General features: G+C 44.8%; 1 protein-coding gene across 2 annotated transcripts in view; it reads right to left on the bottom strand.

Moving 5' to 3' along the window:
- Nckap5 (NCK associated protein 5) overlaps positions 1-23,148 on the bottom strand; it is an 843,848-nt gene extending 820,700 nt beyond the window's left edge. For both annotated transcript variants that reach the window (XM_057769610.1, XM_057769613.1), the window contains exon 1: positions 23,073-23,148. The gene's annotated coding sequence lies outside the window, so the exon portion shown is untranslated. The remainder of the gene's footprint in view (positions 1-23,072) is intronic.
- Positions 23,149-23,426: the final 278 nt, after the last annotated feature.

Genomic DNA, 23,426 nt, shown 5'->3' with positions numbered 1-23,426 from the left:
GTTAGCTTTCGCAATACTGATACAGAGGCCTGGCATTCACAAATCAAAGGGAGGAAAAGTGCATTTAGCTTATGGTTTTGGAATATTGTGGTGGGTACAGTGTGATGGGGCTGTTCACAGCACAGCAGACAGGGGAGGGAGAGGGAAAAAGAGAGAAAGAAGTGGGAGAGAGAATGGACAAGACCTAGCCCCTACAAGCCTATGTGGTGGCTTCCATTCTGTCGCTGTGATAAATACTGTAACTTAGAGCGTGACCAGGCTTCCTTCCAGCACACATTCTCGGGTCACAGTTCACCATCAAGGGAGGGATGACAGGAGCCCGAGGCATGAACTTGATGGCACCTGCTTGCTCTCCCACACAGCATTGCTTCTGACCAAGAAACTCACTTCACGTTCAAAGAAGTGGGGCAGGGATCATGGGGGATGCCACTGTTTGCCTGGCAAGCATGCTTCCTTAAATCAATCAGGACCACCCACCTAAGGAATGGTGCTGCTCACAGTGACCTGAATATTCCCATTCCAGTTAACAAGACAATCCCCTACAGGCATCCCCACCAGCCAGTCTGATCTAGGTGAATGTTTCCTCAATCGAGATTCTCTTCCCAGATAAGTCGGGTTGTGTCATATTGATAGTCAAAGCTAACCAAACAGCCTGTTCCTAGTGACTTATTTCCTTTAGCTATACTAGACTTAAAATTTCCACCACCTCCCCAAATGATGCCACCAGCTGAGGAACAAGCATTCAACGTACAAGCCTGTGGGACACATGTCACATTCAAACCTTAGAGAAGATACCTGCAAAGAGGGAGAGAGATGCACAAGCTAGGATCAGAGGCAGCTAATGTAGGAAATAGAAGATAGGCATTGGGACTGTCACCTTATAATGCCCATCAACGTCTTTCTTAAGACATTAAAATTTCTACTTTAGCTATTCTTGGCACTCTTCTGTCTAGGAATGTTTGAAGTTAACATAATAGGAAATGCGGAAATTGCTGTATTGCATTGATAGAATTCAGTGGAAATGGGTCCTCTCTCCTTTGTAAGATTTTGTTTTTACGTATATTAGTGGGTATGGATATGTGTTTGTGTGAGTACATGCTGTGGGGGGTGGTGCCTGCATGTGTGTGTAGGTGCCTGTGTGTGTGTGTGCAGGTGCCTACAGGGTCTAGGAGAGAGTGGAGGACTCCCTGGACCTGGAGTTATAGGTGGTTTTGAGTCACTTGGCGGGGGCTCTGGAAACTGAACTTGGACACTCTATGGGAGTAGATGTTCTCTTAGCTGCTGAGCCATCTCTCCTGTCCTGGACCCGCACTCTTATGCCTGAACTTTTTCTCTGCTTCTCATCAGCACAGACTTGGTAAGCTGAAAGCAAAATACAAAGTAAAAACAGGTATAAACTCTGAAACAACTCGATTTTTGTTTTTTTTTTGGGGGGGGGTGTTCCTTGAAATTCTCATGTACAAAGTGTGTAGTGCCCATGTCTGTGTTGGCTCCATCCCACAATTCCGTGTTCCAAAGGGAATCTGCTTCACTGATCCCTACACCATAGCCAGCACCTCAGGTGCTGAATCTGAGCATATCCTGTTATCAGGATTCCACCAGGGTGTATGGATTATAATCTGTCTAGTCTAAAAAACAAGACCAAAACATTTGTCTGCACATGCGCAGGTATGTAGAGGTCAGAGGTCAACCTCAGGATAAGTGTTGTTTCTCAAGTATCATCCACCTGTTTTGTTTCGAGACAAGTTCTTTCACTGGCCTAGAACTCTTGCTTAAGTTAAGCTAGACTGGTCAGTGAGCCCCAGGATCTGCTGTCTCTACCTTCCCAGCCCTGGGGCCGCTAGCGTGTGCTATCATGCCCAGATTTTCTCTGAGTTCTGGGAACTGAACTCAGGTCTTCATGGTTGACAGTCAAGCACTAAGTTGGCTGACTGTTTCTCTAGCTTAAAATCAAAATAGTTTGTATCTTTACAAGAACACAGCAAAAGGCTCAGGGGTGATACAGGCTCACATCTGAACACTTCTCTTTGAAAAGATTTATAAGAACTGGCTAATACATCAAAGAAATTAGAGAAGCGACACAAAAGCCTCTCCATCGAGAAAATACTATTTATTTCTCTAGGAAAAAAAGAGATTAATACTACTTGTTAAAATGCCCTGTGATTATTTAGGTTTGATAAAGTGCTTTGTAAGTTCAGTTGTTTTAATATGGGATACTTAGGAAGGATAAAATAGCATTCAAGATTTGTCTAACTTAAATGGCAGAAATGAACCCCCAAATGTCAATAAATGTGCTGTTAGCCATGTGCACAAAATTCTCTGTGTGTGCCCAGCACTCATGCCCTCAGAATACACCTTAGCCAAGTCCACCTGGCCAAACCCGCCTGGCCAAGCTCAGCACCACAGAGACAAGTGCCGTAAAGACTAAGACAAGGCAAAGAGTGAAAATACATCCTCACTGGAGAGCATCAATGTCAAAAGAGAGTCTATAAAAAGGGCAAGAGACAGAAAGAGAAGGGAAAGGAAGGTAGAGATGGGAGGGAGAGAGAAGAGAAGGAAGCAAAAAGGGGAGGGAGGAAAAGAGAGAAGATGGGAAGAGAGAGAAGGGAGAGGAAGGGGGAGAAAGCAAAAGAGGAGGGGAGAGAGAAGGGGGAAGAAGTGAGAAAGAAAGAGAAAAACGAAAGGGAAATGGGAGCAGAAGGGAGAAAATAAAGTAGAAAGAGAAAGAGGGAATGGAAAGAGGGAAAAAGGAGAGAGAATGGGGAATTGGAGGGAGAGAAGAGAGTGGGGGACAGAGAAAGGTAAGAACATTAAGTTGAATGGGGTAGAAGAGAAGGAGAGACCGTGGGGAGGGAGGAAATACAAATTTAAAGAGAAAAGGGGAGGGAAGGAGAAGGGAAAAGAGAAGGGGGAGAAGAACAAGGGGAAATGAGAGAAAAAGAAGAGGAGAGGAGAAGGGAAGGAGAGAGAAAAGAAAAGAACCGGGGGAAGGTCAAGTGAGTCGCTGTCCAAGAAACTGACAGCTTCGAGGAGGTCTACAGAGAGGGGCCCTTCACCCAGTTTCCTATAATGATGGCTTCTGTGAACTCTCTAGGCTGCAGTTCGTTGTGCACAATCCCTCCACACCCTGTCAACATGAGCTTCACTCACTGGCTTCACACAGGCTGGTGCATTCCAATATCCAAAGACTATCACGGGGTGGCTACTTCAATGTGAGGACAAGGTGGTATCACGTACCCAGCATATTTGATAGGGCTTTAGAAGGGGGAGACAGCATCTGGCAGTTAAGGGATCCAGCCTATGTCTGGAACAGACCTTGTCCTAGTTTCATTGTTGTTGTGGTGACTAAAGAATTCTAACAAAAAGCAACTTGGGGGATGTTGCGGGAGGTCCTTCGGCTCCTCCAGCCAATAGCCGCCGAGATACCAGCCCACTCTCTTACTTAAACAAAAGGGGGAGGTGTTGCGGGAGGTCCTTCCGCTCCTCCAGCCAATAGCCGCTTTTTTTAAAGGGAAAGAGACCACGCCCCAATGGGCTGGTATCTCGGCGGCTATTGGCTGGAGGAGCGGAAGGACCTCCCGCAACAGGGGGAGGTGGGTTATTTGGCTTATGCTTTCATGTCACAATCTATTACTAAGGGGAGTCAGGAGAGGAACTCGGGGTAACAACCTGAAGGCAGGCCTGCTTGCTAGTCCACCCAGCATCACCTCTAACCAGGAACGCACCAAATTTTATGAGAGAGAATGACAAAGAGCTGTGAACTTATAAATCATTTTAAGATGAAAGCAAGCCAGGCTTTTGCAGAAACAGAGGTCCATTTTCATGCCCAAGTATGTTTTCTACCTTTTACCAGTTCTTCGTTGGTGCCATTTTTGAAAGGGCAGATGCTTTTTAAGTTCTTCTCATCTAGAGGCTTACATTTGGATGAGGAAGAAAATTGCTTTCAAAGCAAAAAAAAACTATAATGTGAGTAGATATATGTACTTTTTAAAATACAGAGATTAAAAATAAAAAGCAGAGGATTCCCTCAGAGCCATGAAAAATGCAGAAATCATGGAAAAACACTGCTTTGGTTTGCAAACTCATACTCAGTCACTGGCTGATACATTCTGGGACCAGCTGCCTAGGGATGGTGCTGCCCACAGTGGGCAGGCATCAATGATCAATCAAGACAGTCCCCCACAGACATGCCATAGGCCATTTTGATCTAGGAAGTTCTTCAGCTGAGAGAGTCTGTTCTCGGATGACCCCAGGCTGCGTCAAGTTGACAGTTAAAGCTAAAGCAGGACAGGCGTGTTCACCACAGCAGAAGGAGTAAAACGATACACCCCAGTAAAGACACTTCCATCAAATGAAGCACCCTGAGAGATACAAAGAAGCTCTTATTAATTCTGTAATGTTGTGTCCTTTTGCTAGCCAGGAACACTTGGCTCAAGACATCTGAACAGTTTTCCAAAGTACTTCAAAAAATTGAGATGAGGATGTGTACTTAGGAAAAGGCCTACGGGAGAGGAGAGGAAGGAACAGTGCTTGTCCAAAGCAAGAACTTTTTCTTATTGGTCAATGCATTAATCTCCAGTTTTCTGAAATATGCTATCATGAACTCAGATTGCACAAGAAAATGAAGACTTGGAGAAAACATGCCCAGGCTAAGCTGTAGAGAAAGAGCTCCGTTGCTACCAGAGAAAACGAATCATGGGAAATAGAAAGGTATAACCCATTGGCTTTCGGTTATTTCCAACCTCACTACCCCCAAGAATTTGTGATTATTTACAGATATACGTGCAAAAATAATAAAGGAATTCAAGTAATATAGATGACTTCCATCTTATTTAAAAAGACAAATATTACAGGCTTTCCTTCACTTGTGGGATTTCGATTTTATACACATATATAAAACCAAACAGGTGCAAAGAGCATAATGGTAGAAATTAAACTGGAGAACAAAGGTGACAAATTGGATGAGGGAGTGAGGAAGGGGGATTACCTGGGAACTGGAGATTATGCTATACACTGCGAAGAAGAGCTTTTCTAACTCAGTTTAATAAAGTTTAAGCAATAATAATAAAATAAATAATTGAAGTATAGCCACAGGTAAAATATGAATGAGAGTTAGAAAGCATATGTTACTATTAAATAAAGAAATTGGGGTCTAGAAAGGCAACTCAATGGTTTAGAATCCAAACTACTACAGGGGACCCGAATTTGGTTCCCAGCACCCAAACTGGGTGCCTCACATTGTCTATAAATCCAGTATGAATTTCAGACATGAATACACACACAAAACAACTCCTTTAAAAGTTACAATAAGCTGCCCAGGCTAGAAGTGAGCTATTCAAATGGCTTGAAGTCTTGTGAGGTCACACACAGACCATAAGTCATGCGGGTCTTTACGTGCTGTGGTGACTTGTTCAAGAACAACAGGGTGCCAGACACAGAGGCTCACAGAACCACTCAGAAAGGGTTGAGAAATGTCAGCAAGGATTCCTGACACAAGAAAAGAAAGAAAAAAGATGCTGAGGTCTGTGTCTCATAAAACTGCCAAGATCTGACTATAGCGTCAAGCCATTGACTGGCAGACACAGCTGTAGGGTCTCAGAAATGGAAGAGGAACAAACCAGAACCCAGTTTGCAGTGAAAAGTGAGCTGAGACCCCATGTCTAGCCAGGTGGGTTTGAGGGTAGAAGCTGACAAGAGGAAGAGGCTGTAAGCCAATCACAAAGCAGGAGACCTAAAGAGGAAGAGGAGATTCCATCCCTGACTGCCCAGAGTAGAGGGGAGGGAGGCAAAGGCACTTTAATTTACTGCTTAACCACCACAGCCAGACTCAGACCTCACAAAGCCAAAACAAGGCATTGGGAGAGCAGAGAGCTCCTGGGTCTGGGTTTTCTTCTGAGTTCGTGTGGCTGGTAAATTGTGATCTTGTGGTTGTAGAAACCACAGCTTCTGTTGTCAAGGTCAATGAGAGACTCTCTGAGGCTGTGCATCTCAAGTCTCTCAACTCCAGACTGTGTCTTAAGAAACCCACTTTCATTAACCGGAAGCAAGCTAATTAGGGACCTTAATTACATCTGCAAAACCATTCCCAACTGAATGTATTGATTGTGGTATGTCAGTATGGAGGGTCCTCAAAGCAGCAACAACAAACAAGGAAAACTCCAGGGTTTATTTCTTAGGATGATGACTGCCATATGATAAAATAGCAATGTGGAAAGGAAAGGGTTCATCCTGCTTACTCTTCTACATCATCAAAGGACGTCAGGGCAGGACTGAACTAGCTCTGTAGAGCAGGCTGGCCTTACAAGATATCTGCTTACTTCTGCCTCCTTAGTGCCATGATCAAAGGTGGGTGCCACCTCACAAGGCAGACACTTAGGGCAGGAATCTGGAGGCAGGAACTGAAGCAGAAGTCATGCAAGAACACTGCTTGCTCCTCCTGGCTTGCCTAGCACAGGGCAGCACCCTCTACAATGGCCTGGGCCCTCAACCATCAATCACTCTTTAAGAAGTAGCCTACAGTCTTGTTTACAATCTGATTTTATGGAGGTTCCTTCCTCTCAAATAACTCTAATGTGTGTGAAATCGACAAAATAAAACAAATTGAGCCAATGCAGTTGGTGGCATGGCTTAGTGGATAAAGATACTTGTCACCAAGCCTGAAGACTTGAGTTTGATAACACATGATAGTGGAAAGAGACATTTGACTCCTGTATGTTTTCCTCTGACTTCCACATATATGTGCGACAGCACACATAACCACACAGAATTACCATGTGACCCAGCTATAGCACTCCCAGGTAGTTACCTAGAAGACTTTAAACCAACACACCTAAAGATGCTTGAACATGCATGCTTAACTGCAGTACTATACATGATATCTACATATTAGAACCAATCTAGGTGTCCATTCATAGAGGAATGGAGACAGACAGATAGATGACAGACAGACTGACGGACAAACAGACAGATGATGATAGAAGTAGATTAGATAGATAGATAGATAGATAGATAGATAGATAGATAGATAGATAGATAGATAGATAGATAGATATGGATGGATAGATAGATGATAGATAGATAGATAGATAGATAGATAGATAGATAGATAGATAGATAGATGATAGATAGATAGATAGATGATAGATAGATAGATAGATAGATAGATAGATAGATAGATAGATAGATGGATCTCATATATGTAAAGGCACACAAATATATACATACATACACTATGGAGTTTTTCAGTTAAAAAAGAAGAATGAAGTCATGTCATTTATAGGAAAAAGGGTACAACTGGAGATGATCATATTAAGTGAATTAAGCCAGGTCCAGGAATATAAATTTTCCTTTCATTTGTGGTCCCTAAATTCTATAGTCACAAAAACTCATATATGAATATGTGGCATGAAACTAGAAGTGAAATTGTCTGGGGGTTGAGAGGAACTAGTGGGAGGGGGATGGCTGAGAAAAAAAAGGGAGAAGAGTCGGGGTACGGAGTATGTTCAACGTTTATTATGTATTTTGTGAAAATGTCCTCACAGAACATAGTACTTTGTAGAGTGAACATATGCTGCTAAAACCAGTCCTCCTGCCTTCACCACACAAGGCTAGTTATCCATAACTATGTTTGTCCCACAAGGTGAGAGGGATAATTATATACCTGGGTGCATGCACAACTGGAGGATGAATACTAGTGTTTACCATGGAATGAGGCTTTCCAGAAAGTAAGAAGCAGTAGAATTGAGAGAATAAGAGAAAAGGTACAACTATCTATAAACAATGCACTGTTTATAAAATATTCAAGCATACATATTAGCTTCTGGCAAGGAAATGGAAAAGAGACATGATCAGATATGTTCAGGGGCTCTCTGGCCCATGCCTGGCACTAACACATTTTTTTCACGTTTTTACATAGGAATCATAAAATAATATATCATCAGAACAAGGTAAAAATGAAGCTGAGGTAACAGCTCAATTGTTAAAAGGAAGGGAGAAAAATAGAGTGCTCATCTGAGTTCTGTTTCTAGAGCCCATGTTTTTTTTAGAAAGATCTGAGTAGAGTGGTATATATTTGTAATCCTAGGGCTTGAGAGGCAGAAACAGGCACATCTCTGGGGCTCCCTATCCAACTAGCTTACCCTTCTTGGTGAGCCTTGTGCCAGTGAGAGACCAGGTCTCAAAAACTCAAAGGGGAAAGCACCTGGGGATGACGACAGCACAGGCCAGCCTCTGCTCCCCCATGATCGTACACAAAGAGGGCGAGTGATAAAAGATGCGCTCATATGGAATTTGACCACAGCAACTCTTTGCCAAGTCTCGGATATGTTGTTGCTCTGATAAGACGGGAAATTGGCAAGGGTAATAGCAAGGTGTGCTTGGCTGATGCCACGTGTCATGGGCTGGTGACTGAGGCACCAATAACAGATTAACTAGGAAGAGTGACCGCAAGTCACAGCAGAGGAAGAAAAAGAAGTAGAGAGCAGCAGGAACCAGATAGAATCTGGGATGACCAAGCTGAGGAAGAGGGCAGGAGGGGTTCTACCACTGAGGGGATTCCAGGGAGCCTTGTAGAAATGTCCCTTTTGTTCTTTGTCATCCTCAAAGTATGCTGCAGAGCAGTTTCCTCTGAATGGAAATATTCCATTCTGGAAGGAAGTTCATTAGGACTGGAAAAGGTCTTAAGGGATGATATTCTTTATGATTCAGGAAGGAAACAACTCAAAAGTTTCAGGAAGTCCCTAGAACCAGATTCGCAGGGTCGATGATGTAAGTAGTAAGAACTGCTGAGGAGAGGAGATTCCAACACCTATGGAGCTACCTGAAAGTTACTCAGAGAGTGACAGGGTTTTAGCTTTTATGAGTTGTCATCCATGCTGGGGTTTCTTTTGGGTGATACAGTTGTCCACATCCCTGTAAATCACCAACACTCTTAAATAACTCCAAAAATCTCACTCACTCTCCAAGTTGGACTATGGTATGGTATGGTATGGTATGGTATGGTATGGTATGGTATGGTATGGTATGGTATGGTATGGTATGGTATGGTATAGTATGGTTAGTCTAGTCTGCGGTCACATCCTGGTCTTCAGTGAAAATGCACTTATGTCTCCCCAGGAGTAGTTCACAGAGTGTTATCTGTACCACATCCCTATGCAATCACTTTGCTTTTCTCAGTGCTTCTTATGAGCATCATGTGCCAGCTCTGAATTAGGGAATCTCTCTTTTCCTCTTAATTTTTGAGACAGAGTCTCTCACTGAACCTGGAGTTTACTGATCAGCTAGAGAAGTCAGCCAGGTGGCCAAAGGAATCCACCTGTCTCTCCCAACCCTGGGGTTATAAGCACGGCTTGGTAGAAAGCACTTTACAGACTGAGCCAACTTCCTAACTTCATGCTGTTCTTATGTTCATAAATCTTATAGCTTATAAGTTACCTTAAAACAAATGCCCACAAGACCACCACAAATGACAGTTTTCTCTCTGCTCACACCCTTGCATACATGGCATCTCATATTCTTGACTGCTATGCAAGGTTGGTTCAATTGTCCTTCACACTTTGCACAGTTGCTCCTAGAGAATTCGTGGGCAGGCACCAACCTCCTGCACAGATGAACCACAGAAAGAGGAGCCAGGAACCAGGCTCCCTGGCTGCTTTTATAACTCATGCCTCAGTATATCTCATCCTGAGTTTTTTCTCTCTATATAAAGATTCTTACCAAGCCTATGGAGGAACTCTCTGCAGAAAATTGAAGACACATGTCAGTTCTTTATAAAGATTGTGCTAGACAGAGAAGGAAAATCTAAGCACGTCACTCATGCAGAAACTATTTAATCAAAGGGGAGAGACAATTATAACATCTGTTAATCTTCTGTGGCGGTTATAATTAGATGCTTGGAAGAAACACCCATTGGAAGACGATCCTCTAACATCTGTCACCAGAGAATACAGCCCTGTGCAGTGAGGACTCATGTTGTCGTTCTGGGAAAACAGGGTACTTCTAGGGATTACAGACACTCCTAGAGTCCCCAAAACACCCACACATGCCACCCAGCATTGTACCCATTGTCCAGGTGGGAAGCAGTTTCACTTCTTGCTGCTCTGATTGTTGCTGTGAGTTGAGAGGGGACTGCAATCATGGTGTGATTATGGTTGATAGCACCAAAGAGTGGGGGTGGCCTTTGGACCTTCTGATCTTTCTCTTCAATGTGCAGATAGGGATGCTTGATCCAAGGGTCCCACAGAAGTCTCCTGGAAGAATTTTACAAGTAGGAGTGCTCCACTCTCCCTCTCTCCAGATTGCACCCCACCTTCCATGCTGGCCATGCCTTTGGGACTCTTTCTTTCTTTGACCTGGAATTGGAATGTGTTCTACAACAGGGTTTGAACTGTGAAGATACCCTTGGGCCTTTGGGATTCTGGAGAGATGGGAAACACGGGGAGAGTACCCTTTCCTTCGGACCCCTGATCTACTGGGAAACACTGACTAACCACCTTCAGCTCTGTTAAATGGAGGCAGACACAGGAGTGGGACAGGAAGCTTGGCAGCTAGCTAGCCTGGGATCTGTAGCAGTGAATAACAGGAGACCTTGCATCAAGCAAGGACTGGTACTTGAGATTGTCCTCTGACCTCCACACACACCATGGCACAAGTACACCCACATACATACATCACAGACACACATAAACACACACAAAGGGACACACACAGAGACACACATACACACACATTAAAACAAACAAACAAAGGAACAGATAGAGAAGACAAGAAGCATATGAGATGGGAAGTATAGGGGAATGATAGAAAGATGGATGAGAAATAGAGGAATAAAGAGAGATCTGTGGGAGGTGGAGAGAAACTAGGAATGATGATACAGGACGCCTGAAGGAAGAATCTAGTGAATGCCCCATCAAAAGCATCCAGGCCCATAAAAACCCTTCTTACCCTACAACCTGGCTACACTTTAAGCATTTATTTTTATTTCTATGTACACTCTTGGATGTATGCACATATATGTGTAGGTGTCAATACAGGCAGGAAGAGGGCATCATATCCCCTGGAGCTGAGACACGGGTTATTGTGAGCTACAGGTACTGGGAACGACAGTCATGTCCTCTGTAAGGCCAGCAAGCTCTGAATTGCTGAGCCATCTCTCAGCCCCAGACTCCCCTGCACTTTAAACAGGCAGTTCTGTAATCACTGGAGACCATAGGGTTTGATGATTTTGTCAAACAAACCGAGGAAATTATAAAGCCAGAAGCACTGTGCAAGCAAAAGCCATGTGGTGACCCAGGAACACAGTGCCAATATGGTAAGGACCCTACAGGAGCATTCAACAGGCCAGGGGCATGGGTGGGCAGTTTTGTTGGCAGCTGTTCTGGACTATGAATACTTATTTGTGCCAAAACACTGAGTAAACAGAACTCTTGACATTTGACATGAGGATTAAGTAATCTCCCTGGGGCTCAGAAGATGGCTCAGTTGCTGAAGAGCTTCTCATAAGAACCTGAATTCTATCCCCAGGATCCACAGAAAAAGGAAAAGAACCTTTTGGCATTTTTAATAAAAATTTTTTTCACTACAAAATATTTAAAAATAACAAAACAGAAGTGGGCACAGTTGCTCATGCCTTAATCCCTGTACTTCAGAGGCAGAGGCAGGTGGATCCCTGGAGTTGAAGGCCAGCCTGTCTGGATAAAATTCCAGGCCAGTAGGAAGTATATAGTGAGACCTTGTCTCGGGGTGGGGGGTGTCTAAATGTGACGGTGTATGTACATAATGCTGTGCTAGAAGCCGAGTACAAGCATATCCTGGGACTTGCTAACCAGCCGGCATAACTCCATTGGCGAGTTCCAGGTAAGGGAGAGACCATATCTTAAGCAAGATGGGGGATGGAAACGGAGGAACAGCATGAGAGGTTGACATCAGGCCTTCACAGGCTCTTGTATACACACACACACAACACTGTGCCACGTAAAACTGGCACCATCTCTCTTGTCTTCTATCTACAAGGGTCTGCGCAGTCCTCAGTGACAAAGGGCCAACCAAGAGAGCAAAGTCTCTCTTTGCACCTGAGTCTGTTTTTGCACATGTGCTCTGAGTATCTTACTCATCCTTCGCTGGAAACTTTCCCACAAGAAGGTAATAATGTCTGTATACCTGGGCCAAAGTCCTACTGTGTAATTTCAAACAAATAAAGCCCTCAGTTTCCTGGTTTTTCTCCTCTTCATACTCGGATCCACCAGTGTTTACCTCAGGCAACTGCTTTAAGGACTGGATGAGGATATAGCACACACACACACACACACACACACACGACAGGGTCAGGCACCTTGGAAACATTTCAGAAACGTTTGATAAGGTCATTATTTGTTTTGCTGCATTCAAAGAATAAGGAAACCATGCTGGACAATGGTGGTACACACCTTTAATCCCAGCAGTCGGGAGGCAGAGGCAGAACTCACTCTATGAGTTCAAGATCAGTCTAGTCTACAGAGCGAGTTCAAGGACAGCCAAGGTTACGCAAAGAAAACCTGTCACAAAACAAACAAACAAACAAAAAAAAGGAAACCAAAGTCAATTGGGTTAAATGACTGACCAAGTGCAAGAAGTCAGAACGCAGGATGGAGCCCATCGAGGTGTAAGTGTCTCTGGGATAGGATCTATAGTCACATGACTTCCATCACCTTATTTTTGCCAGCAGATTCCAAACTTCTGGTCCTTCTTGTGTATTCCATACCATCGCGGGAAAGCAGTATTGACAGTTTACAGGAAATGTCTAGCCTGACCGGGGAGACTAGAAAGTATACAGGGTAAGCTGAAGGCATCTTCCTGTGTCTCCTCCTCCTCCCACAAGTGGAAAGAAAAAAAGGAAAGGAGACAGGGGGTAGAAGGGAGAAAAGGAGAGAAGGATATGGGAGCTGGGGAGGAAGGAAGGAGTAAAAACATCTTGAAAATTCTTTAAAGCCATGGGTAAAGGCACCCTCATGGTAGAAAGAGAATTCTACCATGCAATTGTCTGCTGACCTCTATGTGTGGGCTGTGTTTACACACACATATACCCATGCACATACATGCACACACACGCACACACGTACATACACACACGTACATACACATGTACACATGCCTGCATGCACCCTGCAAAAACTAAAGAAAAGAAAAATAAATCCACGTCCATTTGCTTATTCATGGATTCTCAGACTTCCAGCTCTCCTGCTTGATAAACGCCATGACTGCAGGAAATAAAGAGACACTTGCCCGTTCATTGAAAGTTAGATAAAAGAACAATGCCACGATTTTGTGTCTCAAGTCTGTACACAGACATTTTGAACACCAGCAGCTTTGACCATCAAGATCTGAGACATAAAAGGGAATGTTTCCCGTAAGTGTTAAAGAGGGGGATGCAGCCATCTACAAACAGCATGCGCCTATGTTCATCCAGTCACCGACTGTTTGGGAGCCACCCTCTGGGGAGCAGCCACTCACCGCTCTAGGCACCAAATTTAATATTAAACTAGAAGACACACAGAGGCGCCACTTCCATGGAAGGTCTTGCCTCCCCGGGGAGATGTCCCTAATCAATAGCTCAGCATATGTTTAATTTCACAGTGATAAGTGCTGTGGCCAACAGCCACTGAGAGCTGGTACAGACCGTGACAAATGGGAAGACACTGGGCTGAGAAGTTGTGGCCCAAGAGAAGGAATGGGAAGAATTCCTGATCGAGTAAGAGGAGCAGGAACCAGGCCAGTGAGGAGGAAGAGATTAGCTTTGGGATGCACACTGAATGATGGACAGCCAGTCTTTCCTTCCTGGCTGCTACATTCACCAGTAGGAGCAGGGATAGAGAAGATCGGTCTGCCTTGTGCTCTTATTAGATATATCTCCGTGTCAGAAAGAGGCCTTGCCACAGAGTGCAGGCCTCGGGACTGCTGGCTACAGGGGATTCTGTTCAGTACAGGGTTCACCTCACTATCAGAAGCAAGGTGAATCCACATCTAGGACAAGAGAACTGTCATGTTCCTCCTCTGCACTCAGCAGCCAATACTAAGATCCAAATAGTAGGCTCGGAGCTCCCCACACCCCAACTCCAAAAGAAACATCCTATAGATTTAATGACAAGGCGTCCGAAGTTCTGGTTTGATGGATGGGTTTTTAATGATCTATCTGATTCTCTGGCTCCTTACTAAGAAAGCAACGAAGATGAAAACTTAGATATCTCCTCGCTCCACAAACAAAGAAATACAATACACTTTAAACATCGCTTGGGTAATCTTGCTGCTATTCATTCTCAGAAACAATGACTTTAGCAGGTAGCTGTCATGATTGGCAGTGGGCAGGCCCGTGAGAAGATTTTACTCAGTTTAAGAAGGCCCTCTACTGGCGGTCTCCAAACACTGTGTAAATGCAAGCTCTTTCCTGTACTTGAAGGAAACTGTTTGCATCTTCCCAATTACAAAGCCCCTCACACTCCTGAGCTGGAAGTATAAATGAGAGGGAAGGAGGAAGGTGAAAAATAAATGCCGTTTTGAGAAGGACACCCATTTATGTGTACACAAAAGAACAATGCTCCAAGTCTGGTCTTAGCCTCCCGCTGATGAGACTGCTCTAGACGTCAAAGGGACTGAGGGAGAAGGAACTTTCCTACATTGAGAAGGTGCTGAGGATTTAAGGTGCCCCAGGAACAAATATGAACGTGATTTGCCCACTACAATAAACTTGATCTTTTCTGTTTATTCAATTGTGGGTAATTGAGGATAGCTAGAATAAAGACATGTGTGGAGCAGGCATTTCAAATTACTCCTGATTTGGCACAATTAATAATTAGCTTCTCCCCTTCAACAACTGGGGAAAAAGAAAAGCATCTCTGGTGACTTGGGATGGGCTATTTTCTGAGAAGATAGCTTTAAATGGTGTTTATTCCTGACAGGTTGGTCAAAGGGATCTTATGAGACTGAGAACATTTACCGCAGAGTCAGGGAACTGAGTGAGGTGTTTTAAATGTGCCAACTAATCACATCTTTAAAATTTTACTTTTTACCTTCTATATAATTATTTTTTATTTTTAAAATGAAGTACGCGAGGGTTTCAGAAAGCAGTGCATCGTTTTGGGACAAAGTGTCTAGAGTAGATTTTCCTCCCCACGCTGCTACTTTCCCGCTGCTTTTTGTACCATATCCTAGTCCGTCTACCACCTTCACGTCCCATGTGATTCTGCCATCCCCACCCTGTTCTTCTCCAGGGCAGTAATTTCACCCTGTCTCGATCTCCTCTCTCTCTCTCTCTCTCTCTCTCTCTCTCTCTCTCTCTCTCGCTCTCGCTCTCGCTCTCGCTCTCTCTCGCTCTCTCGCTCTCTCTCTTTTACAATGTACCTACATTTGATTTACACCCATTTTGATAAATACGTATGTACATTACAGTCTAGGATCTATATGTAAGCCAAAATATTCAGCTTTCTTCTTCCCGAGTCAACTGCCTTAATATCATACTTTCCAAGTCCATCATTTCCCTGAAACTTTCATGATTTCATTTGTCTTTCCAGCTGAATAAAATTCCACTGAGTATGTGTACCGCATTACCCATTCATTTGCTGAGGGACACAGACTGGCTCCGTTTCTCGGTTGTTGTGAACAGAGCAGCAGTGAGCATGTGCAAGTAATAACTTAAGGAAATTTGTTTAATAGAAAGGAAATGTGATCATAATAAATGATCTGGCTCGACAGTAAATAATAGTGATGCCTTTGTGTCCGGGGCTCTGCGTCTGAGGCTGGAAACCCCGGGAGTTTGAGAATGCTCGGGAAAGGCAGAGAGGATGACACAGTGGGTAAAGGTGCTTGCCACACAAGTCTGGTGGCTTGAAGTAGAGCCTGTGAACCCATGTAAAGGAAGGAGAAGTGACTGGATAGAGTTGACCTCTGAACTCCATAGGCATGCCATCATATGTGCCAGTAAGTGTGCGCATGCACAACACACACACAAGCACACTCGCACCATGCAGACAGAATAGTAATAAACAATACAATAATCTTTTTTAAAGTAATAAAATGGGCTACAGAGGCTTCTTGGTTGCTAAAGAGAGTTTGCTCTCCCAGCGCCTACATGGAGTGGCTCACAACCGCATGTAACTGCAGTTTCAGGAGATCTGATGTAATGGCCTCTTCTGGCCTCTGTGGGCAGCTACACACATGTCTGTCTCTCTGTCAACTTCTGTCTCTGTCTCACGGGTACCAATCCCCAGTGGATACTAAGGGATGGCTATACTTACAAACATGATAAAAAAAAATAAGCACTAAATATATTTTAATCAAAACTGTGATGTAATCACAATGATGAACAGGGAGGGAGGGAGGGAGAAAGATGTATTGTTATCAAGCATAATTGGGAATAATTTGACATATAACTCTGCTTTGTTTTGTTTTTTGATTTGTTTTTTCAAGACAGGGTTTCTCTGTGGTTTTGGAGGCTGTCCTGGAACTAGCTCTTGTAGACCAGGCTGGTCTCGAACTCACAGAGATCCGCCTGCCTCTGCCTCCCAAGTGCTGGGATTAAAGGCGTGCGCCACCACCACCCGGCTTGACATATAACTCTGATAAAGGAGTTCTACCTGGAAATATCATTACAAAATGGAGTCTGCCAAAAATCCATCATGGAGTAGGGAGAGACTCAAGGGGCCTCCCATCCCTGAGGATCTCTAGGCAACTAGTGATCACTGGTAGCAGGAGAGACATTTTCTTCCGTGGTGTAACCATTGGTAAGTTGCCCAACCCTAATGAAACTCATTGGCTTACTACCACTACCCCCAAGGAAAGAAAAGCAGAAAGAGACAGAGACATAAAAGTAGATGGGGCGGGGGGGGGGGGCTTGTTGAGAAGAGAGGGGGATCGGCAGGAGAGGGAGGGAATAAGCACTGTCATATATAGTTAATATATGCTAATAAAACAAAAATTAAATGGGGGAAGCAGCTGAAAATGATTGTGACCAAAGAACAGGCCCGGGGAATGGTGTGTGGATGGATGGTCAAGGGACTACCTTGTGAGGATGCTGAGCCTAGCAATGTCCCTTCATGTAATCATGTGAGCACCTCCCCTCAGTTCTGATATTCACACGCATGAAAGCATAAAGCTACATAAACGTATCAGCAGTTCTAAGATGGTTATCTGCCTTCATACTTACACCTATGTGGGCATATTCACAGACACGTGGGTACACATGTGTGCAGAAAATTCTCCATCACTCGTCCACCTTACTTATAGAGTCAAGGTCTCTCAGTCGACCCAGAGCTGGCCAATATGGCTAGTCTCCCTAGACATTCTGCTCCAGGATTCGGTCTCCACCTTCTGAAGCTGGAATTACAGCTGGGCCACCATGCTCACGTGGCATGATGTGGGGCTTGATGATCCAATCCCTGATCCTGTTGCTTACACGACAAGTGCTTTACCCATTGGGCCAACACCTCCCCCTCCTCCCCGGGCCACTTAGTTGATTTTTAAAGTGTCTTAAACCACTAGACACTGACAATGGAGTGATTTGGGGTATCGTTTGAACAGGCCTGGATCAGTTCTACGCTTCCAGATTCAATCTGCCAAATGAAGCGTGCACTCTGTGTAGGGCAGTTTTTCAGATGGGCATTTGACAGTAACGCTTGTCCCCACATTTCAGAAGCAACAGGTCTTCTCTCGTTCAACACCGTCACTCGTAGGCTGTGTTATTATCTGGTCTTATGTTGCAAACCAGGCTTGGGACGTTTCTCTTGAACTCAGTCCACTAGGTTCTCACAGAGCGTCCAAAGTCGAGCCAAAGGACTCACTAATCCAATAATGTTTATTTCTAAGAGGAGAGATCAGTTTTCGCACTCTGAAAACTACCAAGATTAATTTATGGAACAATGGGGAAGTTCCCTGTGTAACTGAGGTTTCCAGACTGACAGGACACAGTTTGTCAGACCAGTCTGTGTGGAGGCATGGCAGACGTGTGGGTCATGCTCTGTGCACCCAATGGGTTTATTCTTTCATTTGTTAAAAGGAAGTGCAGTTGAGAACCTGACATTCCAAAGGCTTTAAACCTTGTAAGATGAGAGAACGGAGAAAGGACGTGCCTGTCAGCTTACTTATGTGTAAACTGTCCAGGGACTCTTCCCAGTGTTCGGCCTAAACCTCTCTGGCTGTTGAAGTCCGCTTTCATAGGCTCAGGATATAGCTCAGTTGGTACAACAATTGCTTAGTATGTGTGAGGCCCTGGGTTCAATGTGGTGCCCCATAGCACCACATCCATGGGGCATAGTTGTGCACACCTATAATCCCTACACTTGGGAGGTGGAAACAGGTGAACCAGCTAGGTCACCCTCAGCTAGATAGTGAGTTTGACGGGAGAACAGGCTCCATAAGACTGTATCTAAAACCAATCAAATGAAGACCAGTTTTTAACATCCCAAAACCAACTCTGCACCCTGACAAACTGCATCCAAGTCTTGGGTGAAACCCAATCACACAGATAAGACTCAGATGCAGTGTTTAGGGAAAAGAACTGACTGTGGCTACTTTATATGTCTTACTGGCATTTACCAAATTAGAACATCTGTAGAACTGTCACAACTCCACTCCAAGGCATATAACTAACAGAAAGGTATATGGATATACAGACAGCTAAAGAGACGGACAGATAGGCCTCTGCATCTTTGTATGTGTATAAACTACTGCAGTCTGGGGATGTAGTCAGTGTGCAGACTGCCTTCCTGGCATGCATGAAGCCTTGGAGTCCACTCCCAGCACACCGGAACTATTGTTGTAGCAGTGCATGCACGCCTGCAAACCCAGCATTAGGGAGTTAGAAGCTAACGGATCAAGAGTTCAAAGTCATCCTTGGCTACATAGCATAGTTTGAAGCCAGCTTGGGCAACAAGAGGCTGTCTCTCAAAAATAAAAACTACACTTCCACAAAGCACTACTTCTTTAGTAGTGCCTAGGGACTAGGGACCAACCAAAAGTCCAACTGCTGCTTACAATTTTTGCTTTTAACCTGATCTCTGAGCTATCATTTGACCACGCTGAATCTACAAACACCCACACCAAGAACTTAAATGAGCTGGATGCTCAGAACCATAAAGTTGGGCTAATCTACAGTAGATTCATCTCTGAGTAATAGTAAATGGGTCTGCCCTGTGACACACAGAGGTTGAAGGCCAAACCAATGAGCACCCTGATCCATGGCACATGTGACACCTGACGGTAGTGACACACACCACCAGAGAGCTGGACATTGGCTTCAGCTGATTCTGAAGAAAGAACACGTCACTGGCTCCTCTGGCTGGCACTTAGTGGTGTCCATCTGATTTATCAGTGTTCCAGGGCAGTTGGTCTAGGGCAGATGTGAATGACCCACGCTGCATGCCAGGTGAGGCTCTTAAGTCAATTAGCCCTGTGCACCCACAAAGAAGCACACTGAAAGGTGAGGAGTGTGAGCTGCAGGTTCCAATCCTGACTCCTCCTACTACCCATGTGTCCTGCACACAATACTCAGCCTTTCGTAACCTCAACTATTTTTCCCCTTGGCTGTTCAAGTAAGAATATTAATGAGATCACACATGATAAGCAGTCTGGGCTTTGCAAGGTAATCACTCAGTCATGCTTGTAGGAAGGGAACAGTTTAATATGCTGTTACAGAGATTATTAAACATGCACTTGTACTTTTTCTCATCCTTTGCTATGGACTAGGTGAGGTATTGGGTTATACATTAAACCACAATTTTTCAGTTCACGAGTCCGACCTCAAACCCATTAGAATCCAGTGGTAAAGGTGGAATGTAATAATAGATTTTAAAAGATTCATACTAACTTTTAATTGTGCATTTTTAAAAGATTTGTTTTATTTTTAATTATGCTGGGTGTGTGTGTGTGTGCATATGAGTGCATTTGCCTGCAGTGGCCAGAAGAGGGCATCAGATCCCATGGAGCTGAAGCTAAAGGTGGTTGTGAGCTGCCAGATATGAGACTGGGAACCAAACTCAGTCTGCTGGAAGAGCAGCCAGTGCTCTTAACCCTGAGCAGCCCCAGCCACTTTAAATGGGGCTGTAGAGTTTCACCTTTATAAAAGCATCTGGTCAGCATCTCACCACATGCGATCACTTCATCCGACAGAAGCAAGGGCAGAGAGACTAGCTGATGGTTTGAAAGACTATAGACTTCTCCCAGAAGTGGGGAGGGCAGACATGACTTGAGCATGAAGGAGAACTAGAAATGGCTCTGAGATGGTGCCATGAGAAAAAGCCAGATTGAAGATGCAAAGAGAGAATGAAGGAATTTGGGAAACAATATTCATCTGTGTGCTTAGTGCACCATCTACCAAAGGCAGTGACAGACAGAGCGAACCTTAAGTGCTGGGACTCAGGACTGGATCTACCCCATGACACACAGAGGCTGAAGGGAAACCAATGGGCACCCTGATCCCTGGTACATGGGACCCCTGACTGTGGTGAGGGAGGGAGAGGGAAAGAAAGGCTTCTCCTAGGACAGAAAGTACAAACAAAGGCCTGGATGCAAAAGGAGGTGCCGTATGCCAGCTGCAGGAGGACGGGAGTGGAGCATTGCCAGTGAGCATATGGGTCCCAAACTGTCTGCCACCAGACAGCAGCTCCTAGTAACTGAACCGTGAGTTCCAGCTGCATCACCTGAGGGATCTCTAACCACACCTGAGTATGACTCCCACCTTGATGATTGAATCATTAAGTCTAAAAAGGGGTACGGATCTGAACAAGATAAATAAAGACCATAGTTGATACACTTCAGTATGTGACATGTACCTTCTTCTGTGCTATGTGTGAGTTCCAGGATAGCCAGAGCAATACCGAGAAACTGTTTCAAAAAAACAGGAAAGGAAGGATGCGAGGGTGGTAGAGAGATAAAGAAAGGAAGGAAGAGAGAAAGAAAGAAAGAAAGAAAGAAAGAAAGAAAGAAAGAAAGAAAGAAAGAAGGAAGGAAGGAAGGAAGGAAGAGTGTGTGTGTGAGAGAGAGAGAGACAGAGAGACAGAGACAGAGAAAGGAAAGAAGAAAACAATATAGCCAGAGCCCAAACCCAAACGAGAATGTTCTGTATTTGCCAGCCCACCCTTACCGTGCACCTATACAGAGTCCTGGGACAGGACTACAAAAGGCACAGGTGCCACCTGTGGATCTTGTTTCTGCTCTAATTGCCAAGCACCTGAAAAGTGACAAGCATGTGTGCATACAGGATTGAGTGAGGGACTCCATCCCTAGTGGGTCTCTGGCAGGGCTCTGTTCACAGACGTCTTTGATCTTTGGACAAATGATTTTTTTATGTCATGGTTTTCCTTCTGAAAAGGAGGATGGGGCTATGTGTAGCTTGATTGGCAGAGTGCTTGCCTACCAAGCAGGAAGCCCTGGGTTCAATCCTCTGTACCACATAAACCTAGCTTGGTGGTGCATGTCTGTAATTAGGGGGTGGGGGGTGAAAGCAGGAGGATTGTAAGTTCAAGGCCATCCTTGGCTATGTGGAGTTCAAACTAACCTGAGCTACATATCCTTGCCTCATAAGGTGGAGCTGATACTTTAACGTGAACACAACTCTACAAAAGGTGTACATAGGACATACTCCAAGCTGGGCATGTGCTGATGGAGAACCCAGGAGCTATCCAGAAGGCAGGAGGTAGACCACCATAGGATTCCATGGAAAGTTGTCAAAGACTATTAAGACCCTTCTCACTGGCTTCCCAGCAGAAGGGCATGAAGGCTGTCACCTCACAGGCTCCTGGGGTGCTGACAGAGCATCTGAATTCAGGAGCGAGCCAGTCTCCCAGAATGAGTCATGGGGATCGCACACAGGAGCTAACAAGCCAACAGCCACTTCTTGCCAATCAGACCTGAGCCATCAGGGGCGGAGAGCAGCAGTCAGCTGGGATTTGCCACCAGCAAGAGTCTGAGCTGCAGGGACAGAGAACACCCCTGCGAGCAAGACGCTTAAGCAGAACTTTCAGGCAGTAACTGACTGAGCTGTGCACCCCTTGCGGGCTGCATGACAGGGAGACCCTACCTGACCTGGCTGCAACCTGCATGCATTCTTCCTGTTGAAACCTCAGAGAATGCCTGGAGAGTAGAGAGCGCCCCAAGGAAAGTGAAAGAAAAGGCGAGAATCCTGCCTGCCGACAGTGGTGTCAGAGTTGGACCTTGTCAGTGGGCTATGCACTCAGAAGGTCCATCAGGGCACCCAGAATTTCTCCAGATAACACTGGGGTGGGGGTCAAGGTAGAAAGACCCAAACTGCAGAGCGGTTGCTGCTATTGAGATGACTGAAAATCTGAAATGAATGAAGTTGGGGGTGTGGGGAAGGGAGATGAGGAGAGATGAGAGGAGAGAGGAAGGAGAAAAGAGAAGACAGGAGAAGCAAGAGGGGGAAATTAAAATATGCAGGGGAGAGAGAGAGAGACAGAGAGAGAGACAGAGAGAGAGACAGAGAGAGAGACAAGAGACAGAGAGAGAGACAGAGAGAGAGACAGAGAGAGAGAGAGAGAGAGAGAGAGAGAGAGAGAGAGAGAGAGGAATTGGACTAGGGAGAAGTTATAGCAGCGTAAAATGAACTGAAACCAGCATGCTCATATTAAAATCTGTAACCCACCAAAAAAAGCAGAGAGGAAGCAGGTGTCTCTCTCCCCAAGCACACTCATGTTCTGTTTTTAAAGTCTTCTAATTTCCAACCCCCTTCCCAGGTCAACCTAACTGTTTTGCTTGGTTAGCTGACATTTATTTTAAAAGACAAAAACTACAAACCAACTCCCGGCAAAAAAAAAGTGGAGGATTACTTTAGGAGCTGGAGTCCCATCTTCCGAATTCCCAGCCCTGTTAGCAGCTAGCTTCCTTCCCCACCAAACCCCAAGTTGCGAGGACTATAATTACTCTGAACAAATGCATATTTGTGGCTGCCAGAGAGCCTGCAATCATCCACAAACAGCATCTCCTTTTAAACGGAAAACAAGCTGGGAACATCAGAGGGAAACTGTTACAAGACTTCGGTTTTGTTTGTTTTGTTTTGTTTGTTTGTTTGTTTTGTTAAATCCCAAGAGTCTTACTTGGAGGGAGCTCTTCCCTTTGCTGAATGGAAATCACAAGGTCCTGGAGCCGGGAACTGCAAAGCTCCCACAGCCTTTCTCCAACGCTGTCGTCCCGCCGTGATCCTGTTTACTTGCGAAGCATTCAAAAACACACTTCGGAGAAGAACTCTGGGTTTTCTTGAAGATCTGCCCTGCAGAACCAGCGATCCAGCCTGGGATCCAGGGCGAGTTTGTGGAGACCTGGGAGCCCCGGGCTGAGGCTCCGTGGTTGCTCCGAGCTTGTAAATACAGGCGCTATGGACAAAGTCCCAGATGACATCACTGGGAACTGCTTACTGTTGAGTCTTTATTAACTGACTGTCAAAAAGAAAG

The sequence above is a fragment of the Chionomys nivalis genome, chromosome 5 (assembly GCF_950005125.1).
Source record: "Chionomys nivalis chromosome 5, mChiNiv1.1, whole genome shotgun sequence".
Lineage (NCBI taxonomy): Eukaryota > Metazoa > Chordata > Mammalia > Rodentia > Cricetidae > Chionomys > Chionomys nivalis.
Note: the sequence above shows the minus strand (reverse complement) of the source record. Positions and strands in the feature narration are given on the sequence as shown.